Raw genomic sequence first — 18,035 nt, 5'->3', positions numbered from 1 at the left:
TGGTTATCCAATTTGCTTATTGCGAATAATCTTAACAAAAACAACAACCTGCTCTAGATAGAATCAATTAATTTCAGCATTAGAAAAATTAGTCTATTAACGAATTAATGGAATTTTCAACTTGACCAATTTGCAGTTTTTCAAAGACCCATGACTTAAGAATTTTGTTAAGAACCTTTGTCACATCATGTCCAAGAATAAGATAGTATACAACAAATCTACGAACACATGCATGCTCCCATATCCATGGTTTATGGCAAAAATATTGTGAAACAATAATGAAAATATAGGAAACATTCATTCATCTTCATGTGATATAATGAAAATACAAAAAAAACATGAATTCATCTTCATGTCATATAGTAGCAGATATATTAGTTTGAAATTATATATAGTTTCCAATCTATGGAGATAAAATGGATACCAGAATTCTTGATCAAAACATGCATTCATCTTTGTGTCATATATTAGTAGATACTAGCTTGAAATTATAGAGTTTCAAATCTATGGAAATAAAAGTGATATCAAGATTCATGATCTCTAGAACTATTACATCTTGGAAGTTGACATGGTAAATTCATTCAACTAGCTCTTGAAATATTTACTCATGTATAAAGGTCAATGGTTGGGAATAATTTCATATATAGTCAATTAATGCATAGATCATATGTGAGGATTAGAGCATGAAGCTTAGTTGGACACCATTTTTAAGGGAACAAACCAATATCTTATCTGGGCAGGTTTTTAATTGAAACACTATAATATGAAACTAACAACTTGTGCAAGTTGTGCTCTAAATAGGCAGTAAGTGTTTAGCTACACTCATTCAACTATTAAGGGTCATTGAGACCCATTAACAATTTCCCTCGGTGCTAGGGTAGTTTTGGTGTGTGGTGTTGTGGCCTTGGGGTATTGTTTTTTTATTCCAAAGACATTAAATTGGTTGTTGTTGTGCCAATAACTAATTTTTTAAATATTCTCTTTCTACTGGATTTTCTTAATTTCAAATAAAGATTACAGATAATCCAAAAAATATATATTAACAGAATAAAAAATAAATAAATAAATAAAATAAAATATATATATATGAACGATATTGGAAGCGATGGCAGCTGCAGGAATGAGTGTGAACATGGGGAAAGTTTAAATCTAAAACAGATCCATTGAAAGAAAGATCTAACTAGAAGAAAAAGATAGATAGGTTAATTTTGACTAATATAAATTGTGTCCTAAGATTACGTCCATAGACGTCATGTTTATAAAACCTATAGCATGGTGTCCAAATTGATTCCATCGATGGTTGAGAGAGCTTAATGTAGGCAATCTATTGATCCAAAAACCGAACTCTATCCAATACAGGTTTGGAAAAGCAAATAGAAGGAAAATATGTGAGTAGATGTAAAGCTTCAACAAGTACAAATCCGTGAAATGTTGGAAAAAATTTACACGACAAGAGAACAACCAAAAAAACTTGACTTGGGGATTTCCAGAAACCCTATTCTGCAATCTTCACAATAGTGTTTTTTTTGTAAAACTAGGAAGCATTGTTCAAAGGAATGAAACTATCTTTGAGAATGAACAATCAAGGCCTCCATGTTTATACGATGTGTTTGCTTGCATTCTGTTTTTTTCCTGGATTATCAAATAAGGGTTTTGCCTTCCTACCTCACCGTTACTAGTAAAACAAGAAAGCAAGTAATTTTCGTCCATCTAGTATTGTAAATCACCGACCCAATGCATCTTAATCTCATCGCCTGAATGCTATTGACCATGGAATGGTTGTTGATGCATCTACATGGGTTCTTGTTGTTGTTGTTGCATCGCCATCCATTGTTGTTGATGTTGTTGTTGTGTAGGTTTTGTGTGTTGCATCCCCATCCATTTTTGTTGATGCTATTGTTGTGTAGGTTCATGTAAAAATATCATTTTGTTTAGATAATTTAGATGCCAGAAGAGTTTCTCTGCAAATCGAAGAAACCACAAAACCTGGCTTTAATTAGAAAAATCATTTCAAAATTCAGAAACAACAAAACCTGGCTTTAATTAGAAAAATCATTTCAAAATTCAAAATTTAAAAGCATGTTATTAGCAAAAACTATTTCTCTTTCACAAATCACTTATGTCAACAAACCAACATGCTATCGAAACTAAGATATTTGACTGGTAAAATGCTAAAATCGTAATTAAGATTAGAATAATAATAAAAAAAATGATACGCACATGGACATCATGCAAGGGCCTCTCTTGCATTAGGCCCATCTGGCATCTTCACTGAATGCTCATACCTAACGAACTGGTTATATTCCAACCGTTTGTGTTCTTCACCAATTAAGCTATATCCAAAATGAATCTTGTCTATACCAGTATGCTCTTTATTTTGTTCATCACATGTACCACTCCATTCAACATGCCCAACCGTCAAAGCAGAGTGGTATGGTATTAATATCGTGCCCGGATTCTATGGTTCTACTACCTCCCAAGATGAGAATGGAAATGCCAAGCATGCACTCTCCGAAGTCTTGGTTTCAGGAAGGTTAAGACGATCAAGTGACTTGCAGGTTAGAGGTCGTCTGCAATGACGAAGTGGTCGGAGAAAGGAACCTCTTTCTTGAAGCTTCCACAAATTTAACCATCAATGAATTCCACTGCATCCAGAAGCCTTCCAAGACTTCTAAGAAGTTGTTGTATAAGGTTGATGTCAATATGTTTTGCATCTAAATTATATCGTAGACCATAAGTATGTTTATAAATGCCCTGACATTTTTGGAATGTAGTGTTGGTTTATTGCCTTGAATTTTGCGTTATGTATTTTCATCGGGTTCATATATGAAAAGTTTTTATTGGTTTGAAATAGTAATTTAAATTGATAATTTATGTTAATAAAAAATTATTATAGATTCATTTTAAATGCAAATCTAACATGAATTTAGAGGGATTTAATTTTTTCATGTGTAAATTTTTTTATGAGTCAATATTATTTAGATGTTTTGTATAAAAAAAAATTAGATTTTCATAATTTTTATTTTGGTCAATATGAGCAAAACTTCAATTCAATCTCGATGATGCACAAACAACGTTATACATCATATTATGTTGTATAATAAACATCTAATATGTAATTGCTATTTGTGAAATTTTGTCCCAAACAATTAAAAAAAAATATTCGACATTTCTCACCGTGTGTTATGAAAGTGATATGTTTTTAGTGATTTATATTAATGTAATAATATTTTTATGTAGATAGTAGATTCCATGTATTTAATCCGTATGAAATAAAGTTATTTATCATTATTTATGGTGATTGCATTAATGTGAATAGATTTGTTGGCGTTCAATTGTAAATTTCAGTTTTTTGGAAATCGAAAATTGGTCTGCAATAGAAATAAATTTATATAACATAAACCAGATAACCCTTCAACAAAAAATATTGTAATAAGGATAACTAAGTATTAACTGTTAGAATATCTACAGTTTCAACAACGATTCTGCATGCGGAATAAACTCAAAGAATCATTGAATCTTAATACCCAGGGATACGAGTTACCTCCAGCCATTGGTGATGTTTTGATGAAGGCCACAGTCCACTTGCTTGCTTCTTCTTCAACACTCCAGCTTCTGTCCAAGCAAAAGGAAAAGAACACAAAATTCTGAAGGCACTTCCAAGCTCTGCTATCTCAGCTAGATGGTGTAAAACTGAAGGGGTTTGAGAGAGGAGCTTGGGGACCAAACAGATGAACATATAGCTAAGCTTCCATCAAGCTTCTCATAGCTATGTGTTAGATGTCCACAAATCAAGGCAGAGAACTCGAATCAAAGTGATGGACCACTTTAGTAGCTCCTAATTACAAAATTAGTAATTGCAGTTGCCTTTTCTTAACTTAAGGAAACTACTGCAGTTGGTTTCCATAAGTTAAGGAAAGACTGCAACTCCATAATTGTAGGCAGCAATTTGTGCAAAATTAATGGAGCTAACATTCTCCCACTTGGTCCATACTTCCAAACTTAATGTCTCAACTTAAAAACCATTGATAATCTGTATTAAGTAATAGATGCATGAATCATGGCGATAAGTCCTCTAATGACGAGTATTATCTTCCATCTATTACTATGCATTTATTCTTATTATAATTTATGTGGCAACAATTTCTTAATGAATAAACCTTATGTTTATTCTTGGTCCTTCTTAAATGAATTTTCTCAAATCAACTTGAGGTGCACATAAATATGAGAAAAAACATCACAATAATTAAGAATTTCATTAAAATAACATTGTCCATACAATGAAAAAACTACATAATGGAACCAAGTCCCATATTCAATACATGATCCTTGAATTTAAACGGTGGCATGCCCTTAGTCAAAGGATCAGCGATCATTAACTCAGTGCTGACGTGCTCAATGACCACTTTCTTTTCTTTAACACGTTCCCTTATAGCTAAATACTTAATGTCGATGTGTTTATTTCGACTCCCACCTTTTTAGCCATAAAAACATCAGCCGAATTATCACAATATATTCTCAATGGCTTAGATATAGAATCCATAATTCTAAGCCCAGAAATGAAATTCCTAAGCCATACACCATGTAAAGTAGCCTCAAAACAGGAGACGAACTCGGCTTCCATAGTGGAAGTGGCAATCAAGGTTTGCTTGGCACTCCTCCATGATACAGCTCCACCGGCCATCATAAAAATGTAACCTGATGTTGATTTACGTGAATCAACACATCCAACAAAGTCAGAATCTAAGTAGCCAATTACTTCCAAGTTGTCCGTCCGTCTATACATAAGCATGTAGTCTTTGGTTCCTTGAAGGTACCTCATTACTTTCTTTGCAGCTCTCCAGTGGTCTAAACCTGGATCACTTTGATATCGTCCCAACATTCCTACAACAAATGCAATGTCAGGTCTTGTGCAGACTTGAGCATACATTAGGCTTCCGACAGCAGAAGCATATGGAATGTTCATTTGTTCCCTTTCAAAGTCGTTCTTCGGTAATTGGTTCAAATTGAACCTATCACCCTTCACAATGGGAGCTACACTTGGTGAACAATCCTTCATCCAAAATCTCTCTAAAATTTTATTAATATAGGTTTCCTGGGACAGACCCAAGATGCCTCGAAATCTGTCTCTATGGATCTTAATGCCATTGACATAAGATGCCTCACCCATATCCTTCATATCAAGATTTTTAGAGAGGAATTGTTTCACCTCATGTAGCAAACCCTTATCATTGGTTGCTAGCAAAAGGTCATCCACATATAAAACAAGAAAACAAATTTTACTCCCACTAACCTTCAGGTATATACATTGATCCACAATGTTTTCTACAAAACCAAAAGAAGAAATTACATTATGGAATTTCAAATACCATTGGCGGGATGCTTGTTTTAAACCATATAATGACTTCTTGAGCTTGCAAACCAATTGCTCACCATCACTAGAGGGGAATCCTTCAGGTTGTTTCATGTAAACCTCTTCCTCTAGATCTCCATTAATTCTATCTATGGAGATATGACCTAGTCTCCGATGCCATAATTTAGAGGAATCTTCATTAATAACACATCTTTTAGTGCTAGTGTGAACATGCATTGAGTCATATGTGACATTGTTTTGTAAATTAATGCAGTAAAGACCGTTAGACAATTTTTTATTCCCAACATAATCAGATTTATAGAATAGACTGAAAGATTTTTCTGAAAAGTTTAAGGAATATCAGAAAGGTACAAGCCTTGAAACTGAAATCAAATTTCTAGAAAAACTTGGAACATAAAAGGTCTTTTCTAATTCCAAAACAAACCCACTACTTAAAGTTAAATAACACGTTCCTATAGCTTCCACATGTGAGCCCATCTTGTTTCCTGATAAGATGCTTTGCTCACTCCCCACTGGCTTCCTTAGGTTTTGCAAACCTTGCAAGGAATTCGAAATGTGAATTGTTGATCCAGAATCAATTCACCATGTGTTAATATTAATGTTAACCATATTAGATTCATAACAAACAAATGAGATTATTTCCTTAAGATCGGGAATGTCACAACGAATTTCAGAGAAATTTGCAGGTCGTACTGCTGCATCAAAATAAAGAATCACATGCTTATGTTAAAATTGAGGCTTAATAACTTTCATGTTTTACCAATGTAAATCATACTAAAAAGAATTGAATCAAATGACATAAAAATTGTCTGTGGGCTAAATTTTTAATTCAAACAGATTCAATAAAACTTTATGATGAAACTTATTAATTCATAACTCCTGTGGGTAGGTTATGAAAATTTATCCTAATTAATTACATAAATATAATAAAGATTCCTGTGGGATAAAATTTATTATATTCATGTAAATCATGCCAAAAAAAAAATTGAATCAAATGACATAAAAATTGCCTGTGGGCTAAATTTTTAATTCAAACAGATTCAATAAAACTTTATGATAAAACTTATTAATTCATAACTCCTGTGGGTAGGTTATGAAATTTTATCCTAATTAATTACATAAATATAATAAAGATTCTTGTGGGATAAAATTTATTATATTCAGTGTAATTAATTACAATTTAATGTCTAAATAATCTTTATGTGATCTTATCAAACAAAATATATAATTTCATTTAATTAAAGATGTTGTGGCTATTCTCTAATTAATTAAAATTATATGGATCACTAGAAATTATTTTTCTGCATAAACAAAACTTAACCAGAGAGAAAAATAATGTTTACTGAAAGGAGTAAGTCAAAATGACATTTTAATAAACTCCATATAACTGCAATATTTTTCTAGCAAAATCAAAATTAAGGTTAAAGCAGTCAGCATTACCGAAAATGACTACTTTGATTGTTCAATTTATAAACTTAACCCGGAGATTGACTGAAGCAGCATTGATCTACTTTGCACTTACATAGAAAATGCAGTTCGAAGGCTAGCTGGCTTGACTTCAGGCTCCGTCCTTAAGTTTATAAAACAACAAAAAATTGACCAGCAAACAAGCTATTTTGCTCACAAGATAAATCAAATTCAAATCAAATTTACATTCCTTAGTCTAATTGTCCCATAATTTATTTAAGACTAATTCTTAAATTAATTACAAAATTGGGCTCTAAACAATTTGCAAACAAAACTGAAAATTTGAAATATTCAAAACTAAAAACTAAACCATTTCAAATATCGAAATATTGAAATATTTAAGAATGCATAAACCATTTCCTTTAATTTGCAAACACGCATAAAACATGACTCATATCAAAAGGAATAGACTTCACAAAACATTTCATGTTCATACCCGAGACTTTGGTGAAAGCCTTCATGTCATGTGTATGTTCTTGAATGAAGTGGGTCATCTATTGACCTTGCCACCTCCATTTACTTTAATGTTAGAATTTTCTACGTTTAAATAAATAAAGAATATATTCAATATCAAAAATCAAAATACGGTCTGCCACAATTCCTTTATGACCTGCTTAATAATGTGCTTCAAACAATATTACAAAACTTCCATACATTTCTCTTACATTATATATTGCGTATACAGATATATTGTATACGGTCTATATAAAACTTGTTATGGGTATAATGTTCATATGTTACATTTATTTCATAAGTTACTAAAATCAATAACATAAGTAACATTTCATAATTTTAGTAACATGTTACGGTCCAAGTCATGCTTATGGGTAAGAGCGCGTTAAAGGTAAATGAAGCACTTAATATAAAGTTCTTGGAATTTTGGTTGTATTTCTTGATAGTTTATGCAATTGTTTTCTTTTATTAATTATTTTGATCAAGGAAATGCACTGCAGTACTTTTAAGCACTAAGACAACCAATCAATAAATAGCACAGCAATTATTTAAGCACTCCATAACTTTTATCAACAAAATGCACTGCAATATTTTAATCAATAAAAGGTGTTGCAATTCTTTAAACAGCGTGGAAAGGTTAATGTTGAAACAAATCAACACACATGCCATGGGTTACAATCGTCAAAACAATGAAGGCAATTAACTTGTTAATTATGAAAATGCCCACACAAATAGCCGATGAAAGGAAAAATCGGTAAGTTGCAAACCAAGAAACAACAGGGAGAATGCCAGTGATGGTTAGAGCAAAAGCGGATGCAATAGCCCAACCCAAGTAAAAAGATGATGTATATGGGGAAGTGAAACTCTCTTGGTCACCATTCCAACCACGGTAGCCCAGATCATCTAAAGGTTTAACAGATATTATAGTACCCAATGCTATAACAGAAAAGATGAATATGGTTACAGATATCCCCATGGCAAGGCCCTTTGAGGAAGCTCGCGCAATAGCCTGAACCACTGTTTCTTTACTAAGAAAATTGACGGCATCTTCCATCGTCTTCAGTGTTAAGCATGGGCGTGAGACAGCAAATCCAAATGCCACAACTAATGTTATGGCAGAAACAGCAGCTCCGGCAAATGGTGGGTATATTTCCAGGCTTGCAACAATAGAAATTAATAGTAACAGCCATTGGGTTAGCACCAAAAACTGTTTTTCCCGAATTTAAATGCATAGATAAATTTGGCGCATTGGCCTGTCTAACCACAGTTGCGCATTAGTTTAGTAAGATTGGATTTATTGTGGCTCACCAGGATTCAGGGTACATCTTGTTAAAGCCGCAGCAAGTGAAGTTGTAATATTATTCCAATGTTGATTCGAATAAACATTAAAATGTATATAGTATTCTAATAGTTTAGAATTGTTCTGCGGAAACTGGAATCTCAAGAGATCATAGCAGCAACGCTGCAAAAAATACCCAGGGCGATAGAATATAACATCCCTCTTCTCGGAGGCTTCTTGTTGCCGTCCCACTACTCTGCTCTGCTGCCTTCACAGAGGAAGAACAACAAATGGGCAGCAGGTGAAACAACAGGTGCCATCGACGAGTAGAAATTACTCTGTGACTCTACGACACCAAACAAAAATTGTTTACAGTCGTCCCTAGCCGTGAGAACGAGGAGCTCTAGCTAGAATGAAAGTTCGTAAAATTTCTGCCATTGGGTTTTATAATGTAATTCAAGATGAGCTCGCAAATAACCTACTTCAAAGTATTTGAATCCAAAGCAGAGATAAATAGAGGCTGGATGTGAAGATCGTGTACTTTTACATGATTCTTATGGTTGCGCAATCTTCAACATAAATAAAATTTCTAATGCTATTCGAATCGCACACCAAGGCAGAGGCAAAAGGGCTATGATACCAAATGTTAGAATATCTACAGTTTCAACAACGATTCTACATGCGGAATAAACTCAAAGAATCATTGAATCTTAATACCCAGGGATACGAGTTACCTCCAGCCATTGGTGATGTTTTGATGAAGTCCACAGTCCACTTGTTTGCTTCTTCTTCAGCACTCCAGCTTCCGTCCAAGCAAAAGGAAAAGAACACAAAATTCTAAAGGCACTTCCAAGATCTGCTATCTCAGCTAGATGGTGTAAAACTGAAGGGGTTTGAGAGAGGAGCTTGGGGACCAAACAGATGAACATATAGCTAAGATTCCATCAAGCTTCTCATAGCTATGTGTTAGATGTCCACAAATCAAGGTAGAGAACTCGAATCAAAGTGATGGACCACTTTAGTAGCTCCTAATTACAAAATTAGTAATTGCAGTTGCCTTTTCTTAACTTAAGGAAACTACTGCAGTTGGTTTCCATAAGTTAAGGAAAGACTGCAACTCCATAATTGTAGGCAGCAATTTGTGCAAAATTAATGGAGCTAACATTAACGTTAAGTGAGACAATTCACCAAATATTATTTTTTATTTAAAACTCAAAATCCTCGAAGCTAATCTACCATAAACAAAATTTCCAACATCAAAAAGTCAAACGCTTCTTCACATTCCAAAACAGGTATTAACCTTACGACCATTTCTTTTTCGTTTGCATCTAACAGTTTTGACTTTACAACTTTTATAATTTTTTTAGATAAATCTAGAAATCCCTGCGTTTGTTTCGGAATGTTTTGCTAAGACCATGTATTCTAGCTATCGAGAGAATTAGTGAAGTTTTGCTGAGATTTGCATTTTGTTTACCGGATTTGTAAGCATGTTTATGAGTTGTAAGCCGGGAAAGTAAACGAATCAATTTTTTTTTAAATACCGTCCCTGCCCCTCTATTTAAGCCGTCTGCTTTTCTTTGCACTGTAATGTGCAAATACTAGTATACTCCTTTGGCACCCACTAAAGTTTGTGCTCTGGGTGGAGTCCAAAACTTTCCTCTTCTACAGAGTTAGAAGAAGTAGCAGCATTGATGTTGCCGAAGGATGCAAACAAGGGGGTTTCACTTCAGTCGGTCTTGAAGAGCTGACCTCTGGTTGCCCAATAATTTGTGTTCCAAAGGCTAGAATAGATCCTAATTGATATCTGCCATCCACTTTAACCAACTCTTTCTCCCTGTTGTTTTGGGTTATGAAATTTCTGTTGTTTTGCAATCAGTTTTCAAGGATAAACAATTGCTCAAAGTACCAAATTTAGTTTCCGTTGTAATCCGTTTTCAAAGTTAAGACAATTGTTGAGGTATCTCATTTTAACTACAGGAGGAGACAAGAGATCAATTTCCACCTTACCAAATGTATCAAAAACTATAGCGGAAAGGAAATGGATATTATATACCAACTTGGCCTAAGGTGTTGGTTCTTCCTGATTTGATTGGTTTATGAGAATAGGTGAATCAATTTTCAAATACAAATCATACAGAACAAAGGTGTTCTTATCTATTTAAAAAAAAAAAAAAAAAAAATGAAAATTAATATATAAAGGACATTGATATTATATAAAAAACAAAATAATTAGTCTCTTTCCACTATTACAATTATGCATACATTCATATATGTATTTGGAAAACAGTGAAATAATGGAGCCCATACAGCGGATTTTGTATACAATAATGTATGTACTCGAAAAATAATGAAAGAATGGAGCTCATAGAGCAGTAAAGAAGGAATAAAAGAATGGTTGGAAGGGCAGGGTATCGAAAATTCATCAATCAGACAATGGAGTTGAGTTGAATTGAGCACTCATTTACATTTTGCGGGTAGCCCCTGGGGGAACCTCTTGGTCTCAGCACAGTTATCATAGATCATATAGTTATTTCGCACCCACTAGAGCTTCTGCTCTTGGTTCGAGTCCAAAGCCTCCTCTACTGCGAAGTTAGAAGAAGCAACAACATTGAAGTTGCGGAAGGATGCAACAAAAGGGGCTTTGCTCCAATCTGTCTTAATGAGTCCACCTCTAGTCGCCCAATCATCTGCATTCCAAAGGCTTGAATAGACCCTCATTTCTTGGCTCTTAGGATAGTGATAATTGCTATCCACTTTACCCAACTCCGTCTCCCTGTCCTTAAACACTCGAATAGGAGTCTCGTCTACAGAAAATCTGAATAACAAACATACATTTATAATTTCGTTAGATTTAGAAATTGTATTGTACTCTATTGAATAGATGAATGAGTGAAGAAGTAATTAGAATACTACATGATTTGGTTTGATGTCCATAGCACAGAGTAAGTGTGGAAATCCAAGGTTGGGTCGAACCACAAGTAAAATTGTTGCTCACGATTTGTTGAGGATAATGCTTCAAATAAAGCTATGTAATTGCTGACAAATTAGCCAACAAATTTTGTGTTCTGAGTTATCAGAATTAGGGCAGCAAATTTATAGATGTAGTCACTGATCATTTAGCAAATTATTAGGGACAGTAGATTAGTCAGATAATGGATAATGAAATTAGGAATATGTGAGCTATATAATAATGTCTTCATTGCTCCTATAGAGATATGAGATTTTTTTCACCTCATGGATTGAGAATCAAACTTCTCTTATTTTTGTTTCTTAGTTTTGTTTATGTTTTCATATTATGCTCTTGATAGATTTAACTTGGTATCAGAGCTATAGGTTAAGAGAGTTGATTTATATGTAAAGTGTGTGTTGTTGGCAGGAGGTTTCAAAAGTTTGTGAAAGCCATTCACAAGAGTTTTCATAATTTTGTGAAGCCTGTGCAGATTGAAGTTATTGGTGGGAGTGCTCAACAGTTAGTAGCAATGGCCAACAAAATGAATATTTATTAGCCACAAATACCAATGTTTAAAGGTGAGAACTTTGGTTTTTGGAGCATTAAGATGAAAACATTGTTTCTCTCACAAGATTTGTGGGATTTTGTAGAGAATGGATATATAGAACTAGATGCTCACACACTTGCTCACTAGACTCAAGACCAAAGAAACCAGCTAAAGGAAAATTGTAAGAAAGATTCAAAGGCTCTCTTCCTAATCCAACAAGCAGTGCATGATTCTATTTTTCCAAGACTAGTTGGAGTAACAAAATCAAAGGAGGCATGGGATGCTTTGCAGCAAGCATATCAAGGAAGTGATAAGGTAAAAATTGTTAAGTTGCAATCATTAAGAAGAGAATTTGAAACCTTGTGCATGCAAAACTCTGAATTTATTCAAGATTTTCTCACTAAATTTATGGGTACAGTGAATGAAATTAGGTCTTATGGAGAAGATTTAAAAGATCAAAAAATTGTTGAGAAGATTTTAAGAAGTTTGCCTGCAAAATTTGATGGGGTTGTTGTTGTTATTGAGGAGTCTAAGGATCTAACTCAGTTATGTGTGAATGAGCTAATGGCATCTCTTCAATCTCATGAGCAAAGAATCAATAGATCTTCTGAAAAATCTATTGAGCAAGCTTTTCAAGCAAGAGGAAATATTTTCAAAGACAAAAGTGGTTCCTCTCATGAGGAAAGCCAGAACACTTTTGGAAGAGGAAGAGGAAGAGGACAAACATACAAAGGAGGCAGAGGTCGAGGAAGATTTTTTTTTTCATACAACAAAGGAAGAGGTAATGATGACAGTGATGGAGGTAAAAGATTTAATAAATCCCAAGTTCAGTGTTTTTATTGTAAAAGATTTGGCCATTATGAAAGAAATTGTTGGAAAAAACAAACACAACAAGCTAATTTTTCTGAAGAAAAAGAAGAGGTTGGCACTTTATTTTTGGCTTCTGATTCAACTAATAATGTTTCCAACGAGGTGTGGCTTATGGATAGTGGTTGCAGCAATCACATGATAGGAAACAAAGATGGCTTTGTAGAGATAGATGAATCTACAAAATCTGATGTATTATTGGGAGATGACAAGCCAGTTGAAGCTAAAGGTAAGGGAACAATTGTTGTGAAGACAAAACAAGGAAAAACAAAGCACATTAATGATGTTTTATATGTTCCTGGTCTAGCACATAATTTGTTGAGTGTGGGGCAACTCCTTGAAAAGGGATATTTAATTATTTTCAAGGACAAGCAATGCATAATCTATGATAAAAATGATCACAGTAAAATTATTGCTAAGACTAATATGCTGCAAAACAGAATTTTTGCTTTCAATCTCCCTTGCGAAGCACATACAACATTAAATGTTGCTTATGATGATAGTTCATAGCTATGGCACATAAGGTATGGACATTTGAATATGAATGGCTTATTGTTATATAACAAGCAAATGGTCAAAGGGTTACCACTTATTGGTTCTATTGATAAAGTCTGTGAAGGGTGTATTCTTGGTAAGCAACATAGAGATTCATTTCCAATAGGAAAATCATGGAGAGCAAGTAAACCATTGGAACTAGTGCATGCAGATATATGTGGTCCTATGCAAACCTTGTCTCTCAACAAAAATAAGTATTTCATTATTTTTGTGGATGATTTTAGTAGAAGAACATGGGTATATTTCATTAAAGAAAAATCTGATGCATTTGTCATATTTCAACAATTTAAAGCTCTTGTGGAAAAGCAAAGTGATTATTGTCTAAAAACATTACGCACAGATAGAGGGGGAGAATTCACTTCTAATAAGTTTGATTCTTATTGTAAAATAGATGGCATTCAAAGGTAATTGACAACTAGTTATACTCCACAAGAAAATGGCATTGTTGAACGTAAGAATAGAACAATTGTTGAGATGGCTAGGAGCATGATGAAAGGTAAAAACCTTCCAAATATTTTTTGGGTTGAAGCTATAGCTACATCTATTTATTTACTTAATAGATTCCCAACAAGAAGTGTGCAAAATATTACCCCTTATGAAGCATGGTGTGGAAGAAAACCCAATATTTCTCATTTAAGAGTCTTTGGTTGCATTTCCTATGCTCATGTTCCTACTGAAAAGAGAAGAAAGCTTGATGATAAAAGTGTGAAATGCATTTTTATTGGATATTGTGAGGAAACCAAAGGTTATAGATTGTATAATCCAAAAACTGAAAAATTAATGATTAATCGTGATGTGTTATTTGATGAGAAAGAAGAATGGCAGTGGAATCGTGATGTGCAACAATACACTCCAAGTATTGTTGTATAAGAAGATGAATCTTTTGTTTCTGCAAATCCATCCAGTAATCAAAATACTTCAAAGGCCACATCCGCTCCATCATCTTCTACTACTTCAAGTCTTGTTTTAAGTCCAAGTCCTCCAAAAAGGTAAAAATCTTTAAATGAAATTTATGGTTATACTAATTTTGCTTTGATGTCTCAGATTGAAGCAGAACCAAGATGTTTTGAAGATGCAGTAAAAGAGTTAGTTTGGTGCAAAGCAATGGATGAAGAGATGGTTGCGATTAAAAAGAATGCAACATGGGATCTTGTGGATCCTCCTACTGAAAAAAGAAGTCATTGGGGTGAAATGATTGTATAAAACCAAGTATGCAGTTAATGGATCAATACAAAGGCAAAAAGAAAGGTTAGTAGCAAAGGGATATGCTCAACAAGTAGGTATTGACTACAATGAAACATATGCTCCTATTGCAAGATTTGATACAATTAAAATTGTTTTGGCATTGGCAACACAATATAAATGGTTAGTTTATCAATTTGATGTTAAATCGGCCTTTCTAAATGGTGAGTTGAAATAAGATGTATATGTTCACCACCCCCAAGGATATGAAGAAGCAGGAAATGGTCACAAAGTCTACAAACTGAAAAAGGCTCTTTATGGGCTTAAACAAGCTCCAAGAGCATGGTACAATAGAATTGACACTTATTTTTTGGAAAAAGGGGTTTAATAAAAGTGAAAATGAACACACATTATATATCAATTCAAATGGTAATGATATAATAATTGTGTGCTTATATGTAGATGACTTGATATACACATCTTCAAGTAATTTGTTAGTGGAAGAGTTCAGGGAGGCTATGATGACTGAATTTGAAATGACTGATTTGGGTTTGCTCCATTATTTTCTTAGCATAGAAGTGACACAGATGAATGATGGAATTTTTATTTCACAAGAAAAATATGTTTCAAATCTTCTTAAAAAATGGAAAATGGGAAATTGTAAACCCATGAGCACACCCATGAATACAAATGAAAAATTTTCTGTAGAAGATGGAGTTGAAAAGGTAGATGCTCAATCCTATAGGAGTCTAGTAGGAAGCCTTTTGTATCTTACTACCACTAGGCCTGATATTATGCATGTAGTAGGTTTGATTTCCATCATCATGCAAATTCCAAGTAAGATTCATTTTGGAGCAGAAAAAAGAATTTTGAGGTATGTCTGTGGATCAAGAAATTATGGAATTTGGTGTACTTCATCAAATAATTTTGGGTTAATTGGTTATACAAATAGTGACTGGGCTGGATCTTTTGATGATAGAAAAAGCACTTCAGGTTATGTATTCAGCCTTGGATTAGGTGCAGTATTATGGTGTTCAAAGAAGCAACCAACTATTTCATTGTCTTCTACAGAGGTAGAGTATATTGCAGCAGCAACAGCAACATGTGAAGCAATTTGGTTGAAGAAAGTATTGTTAGATCTAAAACAAGAACCAAAATATGCCACAACTATTTACTGTGATAACTTGTCTACCATTGCCATAACTAAAAATCCAGTGTTTCATAATCACACCAAACACATTGATATCAAATATCATTTCATAAGAGACTATGTGGCAAAAGGAGAAATTCAAATAAAGTTTTGTACAACAAATGAACAGCTTGCAGATATATTTACCAAAGCACTACCTAAAGGTAAGTTTGAATACTTAAGGGATATGCTTGGAATCACCTCATTAAGCATTAAGGGGGAGTGTTGAGGATAATGCTTAAAATAAAGCTATGTAATTGCTGACAAATTAGCCAGCAAATTTTGTGTTCTGAGTTATCAGAATTAGGGCAGCAAATTTATAGATGTAGTCAATGATCATTCAAAAAATTATTAGGGACAGTAGATTAGTCAGATAATGGATAATGAAATTAGAAATATGTGGGCTATATAATAATATATTCATTGCTCCTATAGAGATATGAGAGTTCAATGAGTTCAGCTCATGGATTAAGAATCAGACTTCTCTTATTTTTGTTTATTAGTTTTGTTTATGTTTTCATATGTATGCTCTTGATATCTTTAACACGATTGCCTAGGCCTTGAGCAAAGACATTAGTGTGCATAATATAAGGATCGTCAGACAGGTTACCAAGAAATTCAAAGTCTATTTCATCATGTTTGGGGGCCTTGAGACGATAGCTGTAAGGGGGCATATACCAGCAACATGTTAGCATAGCATAGGACAAGATATTGCCATCTAGAGTATTAATAGGGTGAAGTTGGGTAGAGTAACAATAAAACATACATAATAGGCAGTGACTGTGCCTACAGAGTTCCCAGGTACCAACTTGATTTGCATATCAATCTTGGCAAACAGATGTTCCTCTTTGGATTGAAACCCACAACCTGTCATCAAAAACGGAAGGATTAGAATGCCATAGGCAGTATAATAAGTGTATATGAAAACGAAATAGTTACAGAGCATGTTGGCATGAAAATTACATTTACCTGAAGTTCAATCTAGAGTCAACTGTAATTGTTGGCCATTGTCAAGGATTTTAGCACGATCATTGCCCCATGTAATGTCGACATCATTGTAGAAATTTGCAAAGACGGTTAGGAGAAGTATCGATGAGATTAACAATAAAAGGAATAGGACGGGCATGTCCATGTCCAAGGATAGAGTAATGGAAGGAAGGGAAGAGAATAGCCCGAGATGCCTGCGTAAAGAAAGAATATTGGATTGAATGAGTGAAAAAAAAAAAAGCAATAGGCTGAAAATGTTGTGGGAAATGTATGCGTTTGGAGTGATGACTGATTGGGCCCGTTATATATAACATGAATGGCAGTGGGCATATGTCGTCTCACTGCGTGGGCGAGGAAAGATGAAGGAAACAATAGCGAGAGGTATGCACGACATAATGAATGATTGAAGGTCATTGTGGCAGCCACAGTTGTTAGAGTGTGTCCCAACTTTATTGGATTGCTTTCACTTCCGCGTGGGGTATATTCAAAAGGAGTGAAGTCATTAGATGGATTTAAATGCAGAGAAGAAAGTGGTGGCTCCAACTTTTGATACGATTTCTACACAGCAACACACAACTTCCTTCCTAGTACCTACTACATGCGCTTTGCTTTCCAGTAATCGCCTTTAATAATCAGTGATGTATAGGGAAGGGACGCCATTACCTGTGCGCCCTCCCCTCCACCTTAGCATTGGGCACGTGGATGCCATTACTCGGTGTAAGACACCTGCCCAACGTATCCTACCACGTGTTGTGGTGGGCGGCAGCACTTAAAAATCATCGTTTAACGCATTTACATGTTTTCTTCAGCCTGTTTGTTGCGATGTGTGTTCTGCTCTGTGTAGTTTTGTTTGGGTCTCGTGTGTGGGTGAAGCGCTCCACCAATGATGGCGCGGGATGGCTCTATTACCTGTGCGCCTTGTTCGTCATTGTTGACCTGCTAACCCGGCCACGCGCTCGTTAACAGAACAGGGTTTTTGTTCTTCTTGTTTCATTCCACTTGTCAGTGTTATTCAGGGTTTAGGGTTTTGTTGTGTCACCTGTTTCGAGGGGGTTTAACTCTGTTGTTGTTGTTAAATGCTCTGCGGGGTCGGGGGTTTACATATGCAATTGTTGTTGTTGTTCGTTCTGGACCACCGAGGGTTTACAAATACCTTGGTGGTTATTTCATTCGCATTGCATGTTG

The 18,035-nt window shown here is 34.5% G+C and overlaps 1 pseudogene; it reads right to left on the bottom strand.

Moving 5' to 3' along the window:
- Positions 1 to 11,030: 11,030 nt before the first annotated feature.
- On the bottom strand, positions 11,031 to 17,007 carry LOC149250024 (xyloglucan endotransglucosylase protein 1-like; annotated as a pseudogene).
- Positions 17,008 to 18,035: the final 1,028 nt, after the last annotated feature.

This window comes from Pinus tabuliformis, chromosome 7 (genome assembly GCF_031772625.1).
Source record: "Pinus tabuliformis cultivar Carrire ecotype Pingquan chromosome 7, CPIR1, whole genome shotgun sequence".
Classification (NCBI taxonomy): Eukaryota; Viridiplantae; Streptophyta; class Pinopsida; order Pinales; family Pinaceae; genus Pinus; species Pinus tabuliformis.
The sequence above is the reverse complement of the archived record's forward strand: the minus strand, read 5'-3'. Positions and strand labels throughout refer to the sequence as shown.